The following is a 17,954-nucleotide window of genomic DNA, read 5'->3' as shown; positions in this document are numbered from 1 at the left end:
TATAGTCACAGCCTAATTCTAATGTCAATTTGCTGTTGAGCTAGACTTTTTTTAAACATAATGTCTTTTTGAAGGTATTAGAATTTATTGGCATATTTTTTTACCTGCTTTATTCTTTTAATGTAGTCCTTATAACAATCCTGAGAGGAGTTATTATCAGTATTTTACAAATAAGAACATTGAGTTTCAGAGAGGTTAAGTCATTTGCTTAGGGTTCATAGCTTATAAATTGTGGATTTTAAACCAGGCCTATTGGTGTTGAAGTCCATAAACTTACACTTCCCTGGAGGAATCTGCCTTTTTTTGGAAGGGGAGGAGGAGGGCGGGACAGGAAAGGGGGATGTCAGTAATGTTAAATTTTTTTAAAATGTACTAAATTTGTAAGCTCTTCTGCAAATTTTTTCCCTCAGATTAAATCTCTGCCTTTTGAGTCAGTATTTCAAAATAAAAATCCTTTGCTTTTCTTATTAAAAATTAAAACATACTCACTATGGCAAGAAATACAAGACTAGAGAAAAGTGAAAAGACAAAAAGGAGAAAGGTTGCTGGGATGGGGAGAGCCATAGTCCTGTTAATCCATTGTTAGCCTTTTGGTATGCTTGCATACACGCTTGCATCCGTGCATTCATACATGCGTGTGCATTCAGTCCTTCAGTAGTGTCCAACTCTTTTCGACCCTGTGGACCGTAGCCCACCAGGCTCCTCTGTCCATGGGATTATCCTGATAAGAAGTACTGGAGTAGGTTGACATTTCCTCCTCTAAGGTATCTTCCCTGGGATTGAACGCCTGTAGCCTGTGTCTCCTGCATTGGCAGGCACATTCTACTGAGCCATCTGGGACGCCATAACATTTCAGTGTACAGGTGATATTTAACAGTGTGTGATTTGGGTCCAGAGTTTCTGGGCTCTGCCATCTAAGAGTTTTTTGATTTGAGGCTTTCATGATTTGGAGGTAATTATTTCAGTTTTGTAGATGAAAGAGTTGAAGTTTAGAGAGAGCAGCCTACACATACAGTTTTGAAGATGTAATACATGAGAGATTCTTAACACATACCTATAATTCCAGGCACATTCTAGTTCTTTTGCACATAGATATACTATCTTCCACTGAAATGAATCACCAAAAAATTATAACTGCCTTTTTAAAAACCTAATATATCAGAGATATCTTTTCATATAAAGCACAAACATTTTAAATCATTAGATACTGATTAATTCACACAATAAGATGCTATAATACATTCAGCTACTTCCTTCTTGGTGAATGTTTCTAATTTTCTCTTTTGCAGTTATAAATAATGCCTCAATAAATACTCTTGTAGGACACCTTTGTGTGTATTTTTATCCCATTAGGGTAGAGTTGGAGGTTGAGAGGAGTATGTACACTGTTAGTTTCTGGTCCATGTTGCTGTATTGCCTTCTGGAGAGGTTGTAACTATTTATGTTCTAGCTCATTTATATGAATATTTTGTTTTCCTGCACTCTTACTAAATTAGATATTATAAGTTTAAAACATCATCGCTGATTTGATCAGCTTTAATTTTTACATAGCTTTGATACTAATAACTTTGAGGGTTTTTTCCCTGCATGCATATTGGCTCCTTGGTTATTACACTGTTATCTCATTAGTTTTCTTGTCCTCATGCTCATTTGTACGGTATTTGTTTTTTCCTTAGTGATATGGCAACCCACTCCAGTGTTCTTGCCTAGAGAATCCCAGGGATGGGGGAGCCTGGTGGGCTGCCATCCATGGGGTTGCACAGAGTCAGACATGGCTGAGGTGACTTAGCAGCAGCAGCAGCAGTGATGTGAAAGAGCTGTTTATATATGAATACTGTGAACTCATTTTATGTTGTTTCCCCCCAGTTCAATTTTTCTTGTCATTTTACTTATGTTTATGTTTGAGTGTATGAAGGTTTGAAATAGTTATGTCAACATGTCTGTTGGTCTCCTAGCTTTGGGGTCATGATTAGAGAAGCTTGCTCTTCCCCAAAACTATATAAATCAGCACTTTTTGGACCCCTTTAAGTTCTTAAAAACGATTGAGGGCCCCGAAGAGCTCTTGTTCATGTGAGTTACATCTATAGATATTTGCCACATTAGAAATTAAAACTGAGAAACTCATGAAATATTAGGAACAGTAAATCCTTTACGTGTTAACATAACACCATTTTTAATAAAAATTAAATTAAAATTAATGACATTTAAATTAATTAAATTTAACAATGATGTTTTAATAAAATCAAATTTAAAAATTGGGAAATTTTACATTTTTGCAAATCTCTTTGCAAAGAGAGTGAGAATGAAAAAGGCATTGTTATGTTATGTGAAATACTATTGTTATGAAAATAATTTTGGCCTCATGGGCCCCCTGAAAGGATCCAGAGATCTGGACTACACTTTGAGAGCTGCTGATACAAGTATTCAATTTTTTTTTTTGTATTTTTAATGATCCAATTTAAATCTGGAATGAATTTGATTAAAACCACCCCCACCCCCACCCCCACCCTGGGCCGTTAGCAGTTAGTCAACATCTTTTGAAAGTCCCATTTTCTTGTAAATCATTGACATTGCCTGGAATGAAGCTATAAACCTATCCACCTTTCTCAGTTGTTACTTCGTGAGCTTAACTGTTGATTGAAAACTGTAGTCCTTAGCAATCTTTGCTTAATGTTGTATCTCTATTTCGGTATATTCTCTTAGGTTCCTGATGCATTCTGCCAACCTCAACTTTCAGTTTTGCACATATTGTCCTAAAACTTTTTATTTCTGTCAGTGATTGTGGCATATTGCTCTAAATAGTATTGTTCGCTTACCAGTTATGAAAGTGATGTATAATCCTTGTAGGAAATCTAAACTGTGTGTAGAAGCATAAACGAGAAAAGAATATTCTGTTGCTCTGAATATGCAGAGCGCTGCAGACTTGCTATTACTGCTGTCCTGTAATGAAAATTACTTCAGTATTGAAAAATGCTAGCAAGTTGAACTATACATAAATTCCTCTTCCACTCTTAATAAATTGTTCATCTTTTGATGTGGTGCTTAGCTTCTTGGAACCCCTTGCTCACCAGACTTATGTATATTACTTTTTGTGTATTCTTAGGTACTTTGGATAAAAAGAACAATAAATTGTTTCCTCTGTCACTAAGTTTCCAGGTTAATGAAGAAATAATAAATATTATTATAGCTATAAGCAAGCATGAATATTATGGGAGAGCCTAAGCAAGCTATTGTTGAAAAATGGTGAGAAAGTGAAGAGTAGGGAGTGGTCTTGAAAAGATTAAGGTTGTATAATCTTTCTTTAGTATTTGATGGTTTGTTTAACTGTCTGGGTCAAGGAAGCTAGGAATCAAAAGAGTCACTCCCACCTCTTTGGCTTGAAAGACAGGGTGGATGATGATGTTTACTAAAATAGGGAATATACTCTGCTCCCAATAAAATAAAACTCCTAGCACTTCTGCACTTTCCAAGGCTCTGTTCTCTTCCTTTCCAAGATGAGTTCAATTGTGGCCTTTTTAGGCCAGGAAGTATTCAGGTGAAGAGGTGTGGGAGGCATTGGAAAGCTGCTAGGAGAGTGTGTGGGCTAGAGTTGGCAGTGTAGTATAAATGGTTGAATGAAGATTAAGATCATCCTTTGAGACTTCTTTTGAGAAGGCAATGGCATCCCACTCCAGTACTCTTGCCTGGAAAATCCCATGGATGGAGGGGCCTGGTAGGCTGCAGTTCATGGGGTCTCGAAGAGTCGGACATGGCTGAGCAACTTCACTTTCACTTTTCACTTTTATGCATTGGGGAAGGAAATGGCAACCCACTCTAGTGTTCTTGCCTGGAGAATCCCAGGGATGGGGTTGCACAGAGTCGGACACAACTGAAGTGACTTAGCAGTTGAGACTTCTTAACAGGAAAAGAGAAGGATAGGGAGGGACCCTCCAACATTTGAGACACAGGCAGAGGAAAATGAATCCAGCAAAAAGTAGCCAGAAGAGGAGGAAATGGAAGAGTTGGTGGTATAGAATGCAACTGACCAGAATTTAAAGAAGAATGAGGGTAGGAGAGAAGGGGATCTGAAATGTTAAATCCTGCTTAAAAAAGGACAGATAAGACTGAAAATGGTTCATTGGGTTTAGGAATAAGGAAACATTGTTGACTAAAGCAAAACCAGCTTAACTGGGGTACTAAGAACAGAAGTTATAGCAAAGAGGATAAAGGTGAAGAAGTGGAAGGTAGTGTTGGCTGCTCTTTAAGAAGCTTGCCTATGAAACTAGGGAAGTATGAATGAGAAGTGGACAAAAACGGATTTGAGAGTGTTTATGTTCTAAGGAAGAAGAGAGGAGAGAATAAGATTGAACTAAGATCTGGGGAAGTACAATGGTCTTAAACTTTGTAGAGAAATGATTTCAAACATTTTGTTTGCTCTTTTTGTAAAAATTGTTCTAAAATACATATTTTAGATAATACTACGGTTTCTGATACCTTTTTATGATATTTCAGTTGTCACGAATATACGTTAATCTTCTGTTCTACTGAAGGACATAGAGCCCCATTCTAAAATGTAGTAGCTTAGGGCCATTTAATATAATCATGTAGCTTTTTGATGGTTAATTTCATCTTTTCCTTGCCTGTGTATGTGTCCGCTCACCTCAACCCATTAATGTGGTTGGTGCTGGCAGTAATACCACTTGTTCCTAAGTAGCTGAAATGGGAAATCTATTAATCATTAGCTAAAAATTGTGCTTTGAATGAGATTACTGATTTTAGTAGATTCCAAGGAAGATCTGGAGGTTGCTTCCATAAAAGCTCCCTTAATCTGTGACTAATTTATTTATCAAGGTTTTCTACTTCTGTTTCACTTATCTATCAAGGTTTTCTACTGCTATTTCGCTTAACGGATGTGGAGCTCTATAGTTAGATTGCTTTAGAATGCCAACTCCAACAACACTTACTAACTCTGGACTTGAACAAAAAGCTTTCAAAACTTGACTTTATTTTTAAAATGATAATAGTACTTACCTCACAGAACCATTAAGAAAGATAAATGATATAATGCATGAAACACACAGCTTGTTTCAGAGCAGGTAGATTGAGCAGTTGTTAGCTGTTAGTTTGATTTTCTAAGCTTGATGTTTCTGAACATCTTGATTAAAAGGTGTTACTTATTTAAAAAGAGAATAGGTTAAAATAGAGTCATAGTGTAGATTTTATGTGTCTGGGAAGGCAGTGAGAATTTGCAGTGTATATAAACAAGAAGGTTTATATCCTGAGATAGGTTGCTTGTTATACCTGTTCAGGGCAAGTTGTTCTTAGACATGTTTGAAACACTGTATACCTCTAAATTGGTTCTGTAATTTTTTTTTTTTTTGAATCAGATACTAAAAAGTATTTTAAAGTGAGAAAGGAGGTAAAAATGACCTGGGATTATGTAATGGGGTATTTTACTTGGAAAGAGAGAGTGTGTGTCTTTGTGTAGAACAGGGGTTGTTGTAGGTTGCTGTTTTAGGACAGGAAATTAATGTTACCTGGTGAGGCTCATGAATATTGCAGGTTTAGTATCAAAACTACTGGGTAACCTGTAATTAAACCCAGGGCAGTACTTGGAGGGCAGGAAGTTAGAGTTTGTGCCTTGGTCTGAGAAAGTCTCTATTCACCTTTTTTATATGAGACTTGAGTTCTTAAAAGAGACAGAGAATGAAATTATCCAGTGTTTATATCCATCAGTTTAGTCATTCTTTTCTTCCCTCTGTCAAATACATTGTACTATTCTTTTAAACATTTAAGAGTTCTTTTGAGAACCTATACCTTTTTTGGTATAGATTCTGATGGATGGAAAATCCTGTTTTTTAGCTTTGGTGAATGTACAAGTACACGTGTAAGGTAGCTCTCGCCATTGAACTTCTCTCACACTCACAGACCCCCTTTATAAAGGAGAGAAGCATTTTTGATGTTTAAAAATAGTAAACTAAATTGTTGCCTTCTGAGAATATCTCTGGATGTGTTAATAGAGTTGAAAATTTAAAGCTACTGAACCCACACAGAAATCTTCACTTTGTTAAAAGCCATAAAAACAAGTTTTATTTTTATTGATAATTGGCTTAGTAAAAAGACTGTTAAATTCAGGAGTGATTTAAGAAATTGTTAAAGGTTTCATTGCTTTTTTTTAAAAAAGGTACTTCCTGTTTGCAAGTCTTCATATCTGCAATCATACCCGGTGAGCCATGAGTGCCTTGGTTCTTGCTTTGTGTGCAGTTGCTCTCAGCAGTAGGTAGAGCTTGTTGGCGTCGGCAATACTGACTCAGTGAATTGACCATTATAGCAGTGCTACCTTTTCATTGAAGGGGGAGATGAGCTCTCTGTCCTCTGCTGAAATAGGTTCAGTGCTTGCCTGTTGAGAAAACTGTTGTACCATTTGTGGGAGGTATTGGATTTAAAAGGTTTAGTATTTTTGACTTGTCAAAGTAAGATTTAACTGTCTTGCATTAAAAAGTTGCTCTCATGATACAGTTCTTCTGGAAAATTTAGAAATTCTTGGAGAATTTCCTTACTTAAAAGGAAAAAACTCCAATTTCACTAAGCCAAAATACCTCCCCTCTAATTTCATTGAGAGGCCATTATGTGATAGCTGTTTTCCAAAGACATGTCATGTTATCAAAAATTGCATTATGTTTTTAATGGTTTTAAGTTGCTAAAATTTTAGGGAAAAGATTGGTGGTGGCTTAGTGAATTGATTTTCAGATTCCCAATCACAAAGTAATTGTAAGAACTTAATAGGTAGATTTTCTTTTTCTCTTTAAAATATAGGTTATATATCTAGAAAACCTAAACCACAAGGAACAAATGAATATTTGATGACATAAATCTAGTTTTTACACCAGATTAATGGCCTTTAATGTCATCACTGCTATATTTAGTGTGTATTAGCTATTGACATATAACAAACCTCTGAAAACTTGGTTTAAAAGAACTACCATTTGTTATTTTCTGTGAGTCTTTCGATCAGCTGGGTAGTTCTGCTGATCTAGGCCAGGCTGATCTAGGCCAGTATGTTATATGGGCTTGCTCGTATTTCTCATGACTTACCTAGTAGATTGGCTAAGACTAACTTTTCTACTGTAGTCTTACTTATGTCTCGTGGTTGGCCAAGTTTCAACAGGGTGACTGGGCCACATGTTTTAGATATCCAGCAGGATGGCTTAGGCTTGTTTCACTGTGGTAGAGCATATTTTCAAGAGAGAGATATGGAAGCATGCAGGAATTTTTGAGACCTAGGCTTAAAACTGGCAGACTGTCATTTTTATTGCCATCTATTGTGGCTCAGCTGGTAAAGAATCCACCTGCAGTGCAGGAGACCTGGGTTCTATCCCTGGGTTGGGAAGATCCCCTAGAGAAGGGAAAGGCTATGCTCCAGTATTCTGACCTGGAGAATTCCATGGACTGTATAGTCTGTGGGATCTCAAAGAGTTGGACAGGACAGAGCGACTTACACTATTCGCCAAAGCATGTCATTAGGTGGGGAAAGACTACAAAGTAATGTTGTGAAGTGTGTAATATAGGGAGACCTGGAAAATTGGGGCACCTTTTGCAGTTAGTCTCCCTCATTTAATCAGCTGTACTCCAGTTTAAAAAAATCTCCTGCATTTGGTATGGTGATTTTTTTCAGTTACCCAGTCATATACTTTTTAGCCATTATTAGTGATAAAGCACATGCCCACCCTGCTGAGCAGCTGTGCTGTGCCTCCAGGCAGCTGTTACATTCTTTTCTTCACAGTCACAGCTTCCCTGTTGTTGTTCAGTTGCTAAGTCGTGTGCTACTCTTTGTGACCCCATGGACTGCAGCATGCCAGGCCCCTCTGTCCTCCAGTATCTCCCGGAGTTTGCTCAAATTCACGTCCGTTGTGTCGGTGATGCTGTCCAACCATCTCATCCTCTCTTACCCCCTTCTCACGTTGCCCTCAGTCTTTCCCAGCATCAGGGCCTTTTCCAGTGAGTCGTTCTTAGCAACAGGTGACCAAAGTATTGGAGCTTCAACATCAGTCCTTCCAATGAATATTCAGGGTTTATTTCCTTCAGGAGTGATTGATTTGATCTCCTTGCAGTCCCTAGGACTCTCAAGAGTCTTCTTCAGCACTACAGTTCAAAAGCATTAATTCTTCTGCGCTCAGCCTTTTTTATGGTCCAACGCTCAGATCCGTACATGACTACTAGAAAAACCATAGCTTTGACTACATGAACTTTTGTCTGCAAAGTGATGTCTGCTTTTCAGCATGCTATCTCAGTTTGTCAGTATTCCTCTAGTAGACTTTAAAACCATCCCAGGGCCAGGCCTGGAGCCAGATATTGAATCACTTCTTCAAGAAGTATTTGTTGACAGAATGAATTGATTGCTTTTGTCTTAAATTTTTCCTCACTAGTCTGTTATGGAAGGAATTATGTCTTAAGTTTTATGATCTCTGGTTATGTCTAGAGAAGTGTTATGGTACAATTATTGGTAATTCTTTTTTTCTTAAATATTTTGATTTCTGGGGACCATAAGGCTCTAAGTAGTTTTTAAAATGATTTATTTATTTATGGCTGCTCTGGGTCTTCATTGCTATGCATGGGCTTATATACTAGTTGTGGCGAGGGGGGACTACTCTTGTTGCGGTGCCTGGGCTTCTCATTGTGGTGCTCTCTCTCGTTGTGGAGCATGAGCTCTAGGCTTGGGCTTCAGTATGGTGCGGCGTGCAGGCTTTGTCGCTGTGGGGCATAGGCTTAGTTGCTCTGCTGTGTGTGGGATCTTTCTGGACCAGGAATCGAACCGGTGTCCCTGCATTGGCAGGCAGATTCTGAACCACTGGACCACCAGGAAAGTCCTTGGTTAAATTCTTGATTTTAATTGTCATCTAGATAAAGTGATGAAGCAAAAGATTCCTTTTAGAGAATGTGCTGTGCTTCATTGCTCAGTCATGTCCAACTTTTTGCGACCCCATGGGCTGTAGCCCACCAGGCTCCTCTATCCATGGGGATTCTCTGGGCAAGAATACTGGAGTGGGTAGCCTATCCCTTCTCCAAGGAGACATCCCGACTTAGGAATCAAACTCGGGTCTCCTGCATTGCAGGCAGATGCTTTACTGTCTGAGTCACCGGGGAAGCCCACTGGGGAGAATGGACATTATCAAAGAGAGGCTATCTGGCTCAGCCCGTTTTTGTTTTTTTTTTTTTTTTTTTTTTTGGCTCAGCCCGTTAAAAGGGGACTTGATTTGCTCGAATTACTCACTTCTCCCCCTTGTCTTATATAAGCATTTTTTTCTCCTTCTGTACTGGGTAATTTAATTGATTTTAATTTAATATTTTGGGCCATTAATTAAGCATTTACATGGTCTGTTTTGCGTAGTGGGGCTATTAGAATTTGCTCGGTAGATGCATTATTACAGGACAAAGTCATTCTGAAAGTACTAAGTTAACCTGGGTGTAAACAGGAACAGAAATGGAATGTGTTACTGTTGCCATTTGCTGTTAGCTATCTTTACTTTTTCTTTTCTAGATCAATACCTGTTTGTGGTAGGTGCTGGTCCTGGTGCGATTCCTACCAGTAGAAGTAGAAAGAGGAGAAGGAGTCGATTGTTGACACCTGTCTAATGTGCTCCATGTGTCAGTAACAGTTCTAAGCACAGTATATAAATTAGCTCATTTATAACCTATGAGTTAAATGCTGTCATCCTGATTTTACAGATGAGGGGCCCGAGGCACAGGAAAGTGACACAAATAAACACGGCTAAGATAATACAGCTGATAAATGATGAAGCCAGAATTTAGCCCCAGCTCTGGCCCTAGCCTGTGTGCTCTTGGTCAGTACGCTGGACTTTTCCTTATGGATCGTGGAATGTTTTGAGTGCACAATTCTTGTGTTCATTGCCTTCCTCTTTAAAACAAAACTCTGGGATTTGGGGCCAATGGGGAGAGGAGGAAGTACTAAATGGTTAAAGATAGTTTTTTAAAAAGGACATATATATCCCATTTTATATTATCATAATTAGTTATAGAATTCCTTTTGTCTTTTTCTGGAAGTTGAGGGAAGAGTTTGGTTTTGTTTTGGCTTAACTGGTGTGTATGCTTCCCTGGTGTCTCAGTGGTATAGAATCCACCTGCAGTGCAGGAGATGCAGAGACTCAGGTCTGATTCCTGGATTGGGAAGATCCCCTGGAGAAGGAAATGGCATACCACTCCAGTATTCTTGCCTGGGAAATCCCATGGACAGAGGAACCTGGTGGGCTATAGTCCATGGGATCACAAAAGAGTTGGACATGACTGAGTGACTCAACAACAAAAACAGAACACTTGCATATATACAGTAAGTGCTTATTAAATGATTGTGTTTATATATCATGAAACAAATTTAGGTATGTAGCTGTAGGAAGTATAATTTTAATTAGTTGAGTATATGTAGTCTTTCAGCCTGGAAATACATTAGTAATTGTGGTGATCAAGAGGAAATCATCATTGGAGCTTGGCGGAGTTGGTCTGCTAGGTGTTGCTTTTAGCAGGCTTAAAAGCAAAAACAAAAACCCACCTGGAGATGCAGGTTACTCAAAACCTAAGTGTACAATTCAGTGACTTGTACCACAGAGATCAAGTGCAGAATACAGCATTTTCCTCATCATTCCATAAAACTCTTGTGGCCTCTCCCAGTCATTGCCCTTCCCGTCCATTACCTTGCTTTGTTTTTAAAAATTGCAATTATTACTGCTTGGCATATATTAATTTGTCTTTTCTACTTAGAGTGTAAACTTCATGAGAACAGAGGCTTGGTTTTGCTCACTACTCTAGTCCATTGCTCAGCATCGTGCTTGATATATAGTAAATGTTCAACAAGTATTTGCTAACTATAAATTGGAAAATACTTTATTGTTCACTGTGTGTATATTATATGGCACACAGGTGCTGTTTAATATACTTATTGTTGAGGGTAGATGGTAAGTTTCAGTTTTCTTTGTTGTTGTTTAGTCGCTAAGTTATGTCTGACTCTTTTGTTACCTCATGGACTATAATCCACCTGGTTGCTCTCTCCAGGGGATTTCCCAGGCAAGAATACTGGAGTGGTTGCCATTTCCTTCTCCAGGGGGTCTTCAGCCCAGGGTGTGAATGTGAATACGGGTTTCCAGCTTTGGCAGGCAGATTCTTTACCACTGAACCGCCTGAGAAAGTCCTTTAGTTTTCTAGGAAGAGGATTTTGATGTACAGTGTGATACTTAGACCAGTTTTAAAACAAAGAAATTGAACCGTGGTGGCATTGAATATAGTGTGCTTGCTTGTCTTTGCTCTTGTGAATGTTAGGAAATAGGGGAAATTTGCTACCAGTGAGAGATAATGGTAGTCTATCTCTTGGATTGCCTTCTTGAGAGTATCTGATTTCTTAGTTATCTCATTATCTTGAACTCTTAACTTACACTCTTGATGATCTTTTTGAATACCCCATACAGTTGCAAGAGACTCAATGCTCTTATTCTTGTGGGGAGAGAATTGGGATAGAAAAAGCATTGGTTTATTTGATCAGGTAAGGCAGTGTAGGTGTAGTTTATAGGTGTTTTGTATTACTTCAGTTAAAACAATAAAATTTGGCTATCTTGATTAAGATAAGTAAAGGAGTATGTAGTTTAGAAATCATTTTAGTTCAAATTTACATTCATGTAGAGGAGAAGGAAATTTTGAGCTGAAAGTGACCCTAGTGTTCTGATTCATACTCGTTTGTCAGTCAGGTTTAATCCTCTCATTTTACATTTGAGGAAATGGGATGCACAGAAGTTATGTTCCTGCTAGTTCAGTACAAAGCCACAGTCAGACTGGTCTATTTAACTCAAAAGTACCTGGCTCTTTTGCATCATATTAACAGAATCACTTGGGGAAGTTTTATAAACGTAAACATGTTAGGGTCCTACTCCCAAAGGCTTTTATTTTTTATTAGATTTGGGATAGGTACCAGGCATGTGTAATAAGGTAACAAAACAAAACAAATAAAAACTCAAACCACTCTGTTGCCTCAAATTTTTAATAATGAATAAATTTTCCAAGTGATGCATGCTCTATTGGCTTAGAACCATTGTGTTGTGATGCCTTTTTTAAAACATTAATAGCTTTTATTTATTAGAGCAGTTTCGGGTTTACAGAAGAATTGAACAGGAGATATAGAGAATTCTCATATACTCCTCCCCACACCCACAATTTCCCATTATTAACATCTTGCATTGTTAAGATTGATGAACCAATATCGACACATTATTATTAAGTAGAATCCATAGTTCATTATTCATAATTGCCATTAGGGCCTGCTCTTGTTGTTGGATAGTTCTGTGGTTTTTGACAAATGCATAATGTCATGCATCCACCATTACATTATCATACAGAATAGTTTCTCTGCCTTTAGTTTGAGCTCTTCCTATTAATTCCTACTCCCATCCTATTTCTGGCAGTCAGGAATCTTTTTACTGTCTCTATAGTTTTGTCTTTTCCAGAATGTCATGTAGTTGGAATCATATAGTATTGTAGTCTTTGTAGACTTCTTTATTTGACACAGCAGTATTCACCTTAAGTTCCTCCATGTCTTTTTGTGGCATTTATTGCTCATTTATCTTTGTTGCTCAGTACTGTTCCATTGTATTGATTATATCTAGGTTTGTTTATCTGTTCACCTATCGAAGGACATTTTGGTTCTATCTTCACGTTTTGGTAAACATGAATAAAGTTGGCTGTAAATAATTGTGTGCAGGTTTCCTAGTGGACATGTTTTCAACTCACTTGGGTAAATATATTTGAATGCAATTGCTGGAATGTATGATAGGAATATGTTCCATAGGAAAATGCCAAATTGTCTTTCAAAGTAGCTCTACAGTTTTGCATTCTCAATTGGTTACTGCAGTTTAACATTGCAATTAATAAAAGTTCTGTTGTTCTATATCCTCACCAGCCTTTGGTGTTGTCAGTATTGTAGGATTTTCAGTTCAGTTCAATCACTCAGTCGTGTCCGACTCTTTGTGACCCCATGGACTGCAGCACGCCAGGCTTCCCTGTCCATCAACAGCTCCTGGAGCTTGCTCAAACTCAGTCTGTTGAGTCGGTGATGCCATCCAACCATCTCATCCTCTGTTGTCCCCTTCTCCTGCCTTCAATCTTTAAATCTAAAACCTAGGATTTTAGCCATCCTAATAGGTTTGTAGTAGTATCTTTATTTTAATCTTGCAATTCCCTAATAACATACGATGTTGAGTGTCAGGGAATGTTTGACGGGAGGATTCCTACGTGCTGTCCCTCATGAGTCCTTTGTCCCTCTTTAAGCAAAACAGCACGCTGCTCCCAGGGACTGAGGTCATTGTGTGAGGCAAGCTTGGGTCTCCTTTAGTAAACATTCTCTTTAGGACAAACTGTTTAGTCTCGTTCCCCTTTCTTGAGATATGGATTGTGTCCTGAGCTTGTGACTAACATTACCCCTTGTTCCCTTGGTAACGATTGCTGTACGTTTGATTTTCTGAATTCTGTCATTCCCGAAAGAAGTTTCTTGTACTGCAGCCTGTATATACTCATAGAAAAATCATTAAAGCACCTTTGTTCCATTAGAGCTTAGGTCCCCGGGTCTTTTTTTGTCTCTCTCTCTCTTTTTCTCTCTCTCTCTATCTTTTTCTGGCTGACTTTCTGGAGCGTGGAGACCCGTCGTGCTCACTTTTCTGCCCGGGCTTCTAAGACCCACTCCAGAGGGTGCCTGGTACCTTGGTGAGCGATGCAAGTCCTGTGTCAAGGACTTTATTGGTCCTCTGCGTAAACCAAGGGATCAGCCTCTTTCTGTCTTTCACTTTCTTATCGTCGACTCTGTACCACCAGGTTCCGGTCCATTGAAGGACCCCAACAGTTGAGCATATTTTCATAGTTTATTTTCCATCTGTATAGCTTCTTTGCTGTGGTGTCTTAAGTCTTTTGCTTGTTTTTAATTGGATTGTTTTCTTACTATTGAATTTTAAGAATGCTTCATATATTCTGAGTACATGTCCTTTATTAGATATGTGTTTTGCAAATATTTTCTCCCAGTTTTTGGCTTTTTGTTGAGCAGAAGTCAACTTACTAGTTTTTCCTTCATGGAATTTAATACTGGTGTTATATCTAAAAAGTCATTACCAAACCTATGGTCACCTAAATTTCTTTTAGAAGTTTCATACTTTTACTTTAGATCTGTGATCCATTTTAAATTCATAGTTTGAAAGGTGTAAGTTCAGTTTATATTCAATTTTTTGCATGTAGATGTCTATTTGATCTACCACAAGTTTTTGAAAACCTTTCATGCCTTTTTAATGTCCTCTTTCCATGGAGCCATGCTCAAGTGTAAATTATGATATGAAAATAAGAAACTTGAGATTATCATCTATAGAGTTTAAAAATCGTTTAGGAGGTAGTAGCATATTGAGTAAGAGCTTGACTCTTAAGACAGTCAGTTCTTTTATTCACCTTCTGAATATGCCATTTACTAGCCATGATCTTGGACAGGTTTCTTAGCTGTACCTCAGTATCCTCATGTATAAAAACTATTCTTACACTAAATGAAAAATATTAATATAAAACAGTGCAGTATGTTGCCTCTGTTGTAGTTATAGAAGGTTATTAATAATGATAAGGAATCCCCAAATTCTTTATATGCTTTTAATTTACTAATCTGTTACTTTATTCCCTATAGGATATTCTAGGGAAATAATGTGTTAATCTAGGTGAGAATAAACATTATACTTGGACTGTTTCTATTGTTAGTGATGACTTTCTGGCAGAAGCAGGTTTACCTAAGGGAGTTTAATGATTGACCTAGTATAATCATCATTTAAAGTGTATGAAGTATAAAAAACTGGGTGCTTCATTCTATAAGCTCAGTGTTTTTCTAAACTCAATAAATACTGAATTGCGCAGAAGTAACAGTTACATGTGAAAGGTGATGGTGAAACAAAAGCTGTAGTATTTATGAAAACACAACTCACTACTTTGTATACTATGTATTACACACTATCTGCTTGCTTATATATTTGCAATGATTTATTTTAGCTTATGTTTAATCTTTCCAAGAGGAGTACAAGTTCCTTAAGGTAATGCATCTTCAGCTCTTCAATGTTATGAAACTTCTGGATAGAGTATATATATGTTTCTTAATTGTGGTGGGTAAGCTGTTACTTTTAAAATATTTTTACCCTTTTTCTTACTATTTGATCATTTATTCCAAAAAGTGGATGAAGGAACCACTTACAGTGTAATTAAGAAGTGCTTGCCTGTTTTTAAAGTTATGACTGGATCAGTTAGAGGCATAAATAAGAGTTCTTTAGGGCAATACCCTGAGTAAAAGCCAGGTAGTTTTTTATTTGATGCAAGTAATTTCTAGTGATAATATTTCTATACTACCATATTAAACATTATTATATGTTTAGTAACTAAACAAGATACTGGGATGATAATTGTTCAATGCACTGATAGAAATTGCTCTCCTGCTGAGTTACTATGAAGTTTTAAGTTTTGTTGATTAAAGGAGATTTGATTTTTAGGTTAACTTTGTTTCTATGGTAAGGAATTTGTAAATGTGTCCTAAACTTCTAAACTTTTATTAAGACATACTATTACTTTGATCTTTCTGTAACTGTCTCCTTTCCTAAAACTGCTACATGTTATAGACTTATTTTTTAAATTAAATCTTTATTCTCAGAGTCATTTGGCAGTTAAATGAGTCTTGGTTCCCCAGTGGCTCAGTGGTAAAGAATCTGCCTGTAATGCAGGAGACTTGAGTTCCATCCCTGGGTCCAGAAGATCCCCTGGAGAAGGAAATGGCAACCCACTCTGGTATTCTTGCCTGTGGAATCCCATGGACAGAGGAGCCTGGCAGGCTATAGTCCATGAAGTTGCAAAAGAGTCCGACACGACTTAGTTACTAAACAACAACAACCCCTTATCTTAGAATACTTTAATTGGCAACACACTGAGGATGTTTATTTTATTCTATTTTTTTAATTTATTTTTTGATTTAATAAAGTTTTATTTTTCAAAATGTACAGCTGGTGGGACCTGTTCATGCATCTTCACCAGCAGCTGGGGCATCTCCACCCTTGGTGTTTCTGGTGTAAATCACTTGAGCTCTGTGCTTTGAAACCAGTTTAATAAGTCCTTTACTGAGGAGTTCCTGAAGGGCTGCTCTGGCCAGGGAACCACGAATCTTCAGTCTCTCAGAGACTACAGCTGGAGTTGTAAGCTTGTAGTTGGGAACTTCTTTACAGAGTTTGTCATATGTTGCTTTGTCAAACAAGACTAGGTTATTGAGCTTGTCCCGAACTTTGCCTTTGGACCACTTCTTCTTTTTGGCCTTGCCCCCGGATTTGTTCACTGGATCTTTGTCTTTCTTGGCCGACTTTCCGGCATCTTTCTTCTTCTTGTCGTCCTTGGGCGGCATAGTGAAGGCCGGAGAACAACCGCAACCACTGCCGCCTTGCTAAGATGTCGGATAAAAAGCGAGGATGTTTAAAAAAAAAAAAAAGAAAACAAAAACAGCAAAATTAATGATTGGATTTAGTTTAATATATATTCTTGATAAGGATATCTTCTGAATTATCAGAATAAAGTAGTATTTGTATTTTTCTGCTATATGTTAAAAAACAAGACTTTTTTTGGGGCAAGTTGTACCTGATACCACTTTCAGTCATTCAGTGTGTCATAGAGCACCAGTGAGCTACATATTGTGTGAAATATAGAGACTTAAATGTAAAATTTTATTCATGATACAAATATTCAGCAAATTAGGAATAGGAAGGAACTTTTTCAACCACATAAAGAGTATCTGTGAAAAAACCATGAGCTAACATGGTAAAACCATGAGCTAATCTAAAAGACTGAATGCTTTCCCTTAACATCTGGAGCAAGGTAAGAATGTCCACTCTTGCTGTTTCTATTTGACATTGTATTGGAGGTTCTACCAAGGGCAATTCAGCAAGTAAAAAAAAATCAAAGGCATCCAGATTGGTAAGGAAGAAGTCAGACTGTCTCCGTTTGCAGATCAGATGGGTACCGAAAGTCCAGGAAATCCACTGTGTGTGTATGTTCAGTTGCATGGGACTCTTTGCAACCCTATGGACTGCCAGGCTTCTCTGTCCATGGGATTCTTTAGTCAAGAATACTGGAATGGGTTGTCATTTTCTCCTTCAGGGGATCTTCCTGACCCAGGGAATAAACCTGTGTCTCCTGCATTGCAGGCAGTTTCTTTACTGAGGAAGCCCCGAGAAATCCACTGTTAGTCTGCTATTATAGCTAATAAATGATTTTGTTAGCAAGATAAAGAATCAGTGTATAAAAATAAGTTGTATTTCTGTGCAGTAGAAATGAGTGAACTGAAAATGAAATTAAGAAAACAATTTCACTTACAATAACATCAAAAGAGTTAAAATACCTGTAAGTTTAACAGTAAATTTAATAAATTGTTTAACAAATTTAGCAAAAGAAATATAAAACTTATACTCTGGAAGTTAGAAACCATTGTTGAAAGAAATTAAAGAAGACAGAAATGGAAAGACATTCCATGTTCATGGATTGGAAGACTTAATATTGTTTAGGTGGCAGTACTCCTAATTGATTGCAGATTCAATGCAATCCCTATCAAAACTGCTTTTCTGCAAAAATTGATGAGCTGATCCTAAAATTCAGTGGAAATACAAGTGATTTTGCATTAGTGTTTTATGGCTTCTATAACAAAGTACCAAAAGCCAGGTGGCTTAAAAGAACAGAAATTTATTGTCTCACAGTTCCAGAAGCTAAAAGTCCAAAATCAAGATGCTGGCTGGGCCACAGCTTTTGGGAGAATCCCCCCTTGACTGTTTTGGTTTCTGGTGTTTGCTGACAATCCTCTGAATTCCTTGGCTTGTAGATGAATCACTCTGTTCACCTGCCTGTCTTCTCCATTTGGGTCTTCACATTGTCTGCCCTAT

At 37.6% G+C, this 17,954-nt stretch overlaps 1 protein-coding gene and 1 pseudogene across 7 annotated transcripts in view; one reads left to right on the top strand and one right to left on the bottom strand.

Moving 5' to 3' along the window:
* GSK3B (glycogen synthase kinase 3 beta) overlaps positions 1–17,954 on the top strand; it is a 275,257-nt gene that overhangs the window by 94,953 nt on the left and 162,350 nt on the right. The window lies entirely within an intron of this gene.
* On the bottom strand, positions 16,016–16,486 carry LOC110142556 (small ribosomal subunit protein eS25 pseudogene; annotated as a pseudogene).

This window comes from Odocoileus virginianus, chromosome 4, assembly GCF_023699985.2.
Source record: "Odocoileus virginianus isolate 20LAN1187 ecotype Illinois chromosome 4, Ovbor_1.2, whole genome shotgun sequence".
Taxonomy (NCBI): Eukaryota; Metazoa; Chordata; class Mammalia; order Artiodactyla; family Cervidae; genus Odocoileus; species Odocoileus virginianus.
Note: the sequence above shows the minus strand (reverse complement) of the source record. Positions and strands in the feature narration are given on the sequence as shown.